Source organism: Triticum urartu, chromosome 7 (assembly GCF_003073215.2).
Source record: "Triticum urartu cultivar G1812 chromosome 7, Tu2.1, whole genome shotgun sequence".
Lineage (NCBI taxonomy): Eukaryota > Viridiplantae > Streptophyta > Magnoliopsida > Poales > Poaceae > Triticum > Triticum urartu.
Window position 1 is genome coordinate 543,647,738 of NC_053028.1, and position 5,912 is coordinate 543,653,649.

Genomic DNA, 5,912 nt, shown 5'->3' on the forward strand with positions numbered 1-5,912 from the left:
ATACCCATATCTTCTTAAATCATCTGTGAAGGTGAGAAAATAACGATATCCGCCACGAGCCTCAACATTCATCGGACCACATACATCTGTATGTATGATTTCCAACAAATCTGTTGCTCTCTCCATAGTACCGGAGAACGGCATTTTAGTCATCTTGCGCATGAGGCACGGTTCGCAAGTACCAAGTGATTCATAATCAAGTGGTACCAAAAGTCCATCAGTATGGAGTTTCTTCATGCGCTTTACACCGATATGACCTAAACGGCAGTGCCACAAATTAGTTGCACTATCATTATCAACTCTGCATCTTTTGGCTTCAACATTATGAATATGTGTATCACTACTATCGATATTCATTAAAAATAGACCACTCTTCAAGGGTGCATGACCATAAAAGATATTACTCATATAAATAGAACAACCATTATTCTCTGATTTAAATGAATAACCGTCTCGCATCAAACAAGATCCAGATATAATGTTCATGCTCAACGCTGGTACCAAATAACAATTATTTAGGTCTAAAACTAATCCCGAAGGTAGATGTAGAGGTAGCGTGCCGACCGCGATCACATCAACTTTGGAACCATTTCCCACGTGCATCGTCACCTCGTCCTTGGCCAGTGTTCGCTTAATCCATAGTCCCTGTTTCAATTTGCAAATATTAGCAATAGAACCAGTATCAAATACCTAGGTGCTACTGCGAGCTCTAGTAAGGTACACATCAATAACATGTATATCACATATACCTTTGTTCACCTTGCCATCCTTCTTATCCGCTAAATACTTGGGGCAGTTCCGCTTCCAGTGACCAGTCTGTTTGAAGTAGAAGCACTCAGTTTCAGGCTTAGGTCCAGACTTGGGTTTCTTCTCCTGAGCAGCAACTTGCTTGCTGTTCTTCTTGAAGTTCCCCTTCTTCTTCCCTTTGCCCTTTTTATTGAAACTGGCGGTCTTATTGACCATCAACACTTGATTCTCCTCCTTGATTTCTACCTCCGCAGCCTTTAGCATTGCGAAGAGCTCGGGAATCGTCTTATCCATCCCTTGCATGTTATAGTTCATCACGAAGCTCTTATAGCTTGGTGGCAGTGATTGAAGAACTCTGTCAATGACACTATCAAGAGGAAGATTAAGTCCCAGTTGAGTCAAGTGATTATGATACCCAGACATTTTGAGTATATGTTCACTGACAGAACTATTCTCCTCCATCTTGCAGCTATAGAACTTATTGGAGACTTCATATCTCTCAATCCGGGCATTTTCTTGAAATATTAACTTCAACTCCTGGAACATCTCATATGCTCCATGACGTTCAAAACGTTGTTGAAGTCCCGGTTCTAAGCCGTAAAGCATGGCACACTGAACTATCGAGTAGTCATCAGCTTTGCTCTGCCAGACATTCATAACATCTGGTGTTGCTCCTGCAGCAGGCCTGGCACCCAATGGTGCTTCCAGGACGTAATTCTTATGTGCAGCAATGATGATAATCCTCAAGTTATGGACCCAGTCCGTGTAATTGCTACCATCATCTTTCAACTTTGCTTTCTCAAGGAACACATTAAAATTCAACGGAACAACAGCACGGTCCATCTATCTACAATCAAACATAGACAAGCAAGATACTATCAGGTACCAAGTTCATGATAAATTTAAGTTCAATTAATCATATTACTTAAGAACTCCCACTTAGAAAGACATCCCTCTAATCTTCTAAGTGATCACGTGATCCAAATCAACTAAACCATAACCGATCATCACGTGAAATGTAGTAGTTTTCAATATAATGGTGAAATTCACTATGTTGATCATATCTACTATATGATTCATGCTCGACCTTTCGGTCTCAGTGTTCCGAGGCCATATCTGCATATGCTAGGCTCGTCAAGTTTAACCCGAGTATTCTGCGTGTGCAAAACTGGCTTGCACCCGTTGTAGATGGACGTAGAGCTTATCACACCCGATCATCACGTGGTGTCTGGGCACGATGAACTTTGGCAACGGTGCATACTCAGGGAGAACACTTTTATCTTGAAATTTAGTGAGAGATCATCTTATAATGCTACCGTCAATCAAAGCAAGATAAGATGCATAAAAGATAAACATCACATGCAATCAATATAAGTGATATGATATGGCCATCATCTTGTGCTTGTGATCTCCATCTCCGAAGCACTGTCATGATCACCATCGTCCACTACAAAAAAATACACATCCGTGACATTTTGGGCTGAACGAATTTTTTTTCCGTCATACATATGACACTTCTATGACGATAATTGTGACAAAACCCGGTATCATCATAGATGTGGTGGGCTCCTACTTCTATGACAAAAAATCATGACAGAAAATGGGCTTTTCGTCCTGGGCGGGCCAGAGACGTAGCTGCATGACATTCTTTGGGCCATCCATGACGAAAAAAATCATGGTAGAAGCGAGGGGGAGGAAAATTTCGGGGAGTTCCCGGTTACGGTGGGAGGTCGGGGGCCGAGCGATGCGTGTTTCTCTCTTACACGTACGCGCGTGTGTGCGAGGCATTGGCTCTAACTGAACCCGAGCGAGGCGTTGGGCTCTAACTGAACCCGAGCGATTGCACTACAGGCTACGCGTTACTGAACCCGAGCGACAGATCGATGCCTGTTAACTGAACCCGATCGAGCGATTCCTTGGCTACTGCTGCTAACTGAAGCCGATCGATGGGATGAACAGTGAGTGTTGCGGGGGGGGGGGAGTTGGATGAACAGTGAGCGATGGCGTTGCCTCTGGATGAACAGGACCCCGTGGTGTGGTGGAGGGCTGGATGAACAGTAGACGATGGAGGGGTGCCCGTGGAGGGGTGGATGAACAGGACCCCATGGTGTGGAGGGCAGGATGAACAGTAGACGGTGGAGGGGTGCCCGTGGAGGGGTGGTTGAACAGGACCCCGTGGTGTGGAGGGCTGGATGAACAGTAGACGGTGGAGGGGTGGTTGAATAGTAGCCGGTGGAGTAGCGCGCGGTGGAGGCTGGATGAACAGGAGCCCGTGGAGGTTGGAGGAGGTCGACGGTGGATGAACAGTAGCTCGTGGAGGCTGGAGGGGGTCAACGGTGGAGATGAACAGTATCCCGTGGAGTCCCGTTTTGCGGTACGCCACACCCCTCCCGATGAACATGACCCCCGTTTCGACCGTAGCGCTCCAACACAAGTCCGTTTCTTCCGTTTTGCGGTATGCCACACCCCTCCCGACCAACAAGACCCCCATTTCATCCATAGGAGGTCCGTTTCCTCCGTTTTGCGGTACGCCACACCCTTCCCGATCAACAGGACCCCCGTTTTGACCATAGGAGGTCCGTTTCCTCCGTTTTGCGGTACGCAACACCCCTCCTGATCAACAGGACCCCCGTTTCGACCGTAGAAGGTCCGTTTCCTCCGTTGTGCGGTACGCCAGGCCTCGTTTCCATTGCCTCTTCCGTCCAAGCCCTCCCGATGAACACGACCACGCATTCCGTTCCGACCCATGAACACGACGACGACGCCGTTTCTCTGTTCCGACCTAGCCATGTACACGAGCCCTCACCGTACGTATGCGCGAGTAGGTGTTCGAGACCCCGCCCGTATGTACACATACGTGGCCGTATTTTATTTCTTGCACCCTGGCCGCTGTATGTACGTGTACCTGCTACGTGCGCGCCTCTACATCCACCAGTATATATGTACGTACACATTCGCGACCTGAATGACAACGCTACGTACGCTTCGACCAGGTGGGTCCTGACTGTCAGGCACTTCCTTGCCTGCGAAGATGTAGCTGGTGGGTCCCAGCAGTCAGGGGGGCGAAATACGGTGGCCTGTCCGGTGGGTCCCCACTGTCAGGTGGAGGAATAATTATTTTGCACGTAATAAGGAGGCACTTCCTTGCTGCGGCCGTGGACCCAGCTGTCAGCCTCTCCACGTACAGTCCACGTCCAATGGAAGTCGTTCCTTAACCAGGTTGACCACACCGCCCCGAGAGCACCAGGGCGGTGGACGACGGCGAGGCCTAGGAAGTGGACGACGCGGAGCCGGGGAAGACGCGGCAGTGGATGCCCACGCGTAGAGGAGTATGAGGGTTCACTGGTTCGCTGCGGTGTGAGGCTGCCGTCGCCGCAGAATAACAGGGGGTGTGGGTGAGTAGAGGGATGGCCTGGCCAGCAGTGGGAGTAGTAGGGGGCGATGAGGCCTCCGCCGCATCGCAGCCGGCCACGGGAGGCAGGAGCACGAGGCACGACCGGCGCTGGTTTGGGCGGCTGGAGCAAGAAGACCAGAGGTTGAAGAAGCACTACGGCCGTTGGATGGACATTGTACGGTCACTGGAGCTAGAAACGTGCATATTGACTAAGTTGACAAAGCCCTCTGTCCCCGTCAACTTAGTAGGCCCACAAGTCAGCCTCCTAGCAAGGTGGGTCCCAGCTAGCCGGGGGAGTATTCATTTTTTTGTGCGTAATAAGGAGGCACTTCCAGTGGGTCTGAGCTGACAGCGGGGGGAACGTTTTTTTTGCGAAATACGGTGGCCCGTCCGGTGAGTCCCAGCAGTCAGGGGGAAACGATTTTTTTCGCAAAATACTGGTGGCCCGTCCGGTGGGTCCCTGTTGTCAGGTGGAGGAATAATTATTTTCCGCGTAATAAGGAGGCACTTCCTTGCGGCTGCTGTGGACCCAGCTGTGAGCCTCTCCACGTACAGTATTCATCTGATGGAATTCGGTCGTTGACCACATTGACCACGGCAGTGGACGACGGCGAGGCCTAGGAAGGGGACGACGTGGAGCCGGGGAAGACGCGTCAGTGGATGCCCACGCGGAGAGGAGTACGAGGGTTCACTGGTTCGGCTGCGCTGCTGTCGCCGCAGAATAACAAGGGGTGTGGGTGAGTGGAGTGGAGGGATGGCCTGGCCAGCGGTGGGAGTAGTATGGGGGCAGTGAGGCCTCCGCGGCAGCACAGCCAGCCACGGGAGGCAGGAGCAGGTGGCACGACCGGCGCTGGTTTGGGCGGTTGGAGCAAGAGGACCAGAGGTTGAAGAAGCACTACGGCCGTTGGATGGACATCGTACGGTCAGTCGAGCTAGAATCGTGCATATTGACTAAGTTGACAAAGCCCTTCATCCCCGTCAACTTAGTAGGCCCACTATACTGGGTCCCAGCTAGCAGGGGGAGTATTCATTTTTTGTGAGTAATAAGGAGGCACTTCCTTGCGTGCGAAGATATAGCTGGTGGGTCCGAGCTGTCAGCGGCGGTAACGTTTTTTTCATGAAATACAGAGGCCGTTTCGGTGGGTCCCAAATGTCAGGCGGAGGAAATCATTATTTTGCGCGTAATAAGGAGGCATTTCCTTGTGTGCGGCCGTGGACCCAGCTGTCAGCCTCTCCACGTACAGTCCACTTCAGATGCATGTCGGTCGTTGACCACGCTGACCACACCACGCCGAGAGCACCAGGGCGGTGGACGACGGCGAGGCCTAGGAAGGGAACGACACGGAGGCAGGGAAGACTCGGCCGTTGTTTTTGTTTCCCACATGAAGGGGAGTACGACTGTACGAGAGTTTACTGGTTCGTCTGCCGTCGCCGGAGAATAACAGCAGGTGTGGGTGAGTAGAGGGATGGCTAGGCCAGCGATGGGAGTACGGTGGGGCGGTGAGGCCTGCGCGGCAGCACAGTCAGCCGCGGGGAGGAGGGAGCAGGCAGTCCCGCCGGCGCTTGTTTGAGCGGCTGGAACAAGAAGAGCAGAGATTGAAGAAGCACGACGGCCGTTGGATGGACATCCAACAGTATACAGGCCATCTGTGGAAAGCCTCAAATCTGTGGAAAACAGCATACAACCCATCTGCCATTATTTCAAATAATTTACAGCCCATTTTCTAATTCTTACGGGTTTTTTGGAGCCCATATTTTTTATGTCAGCATT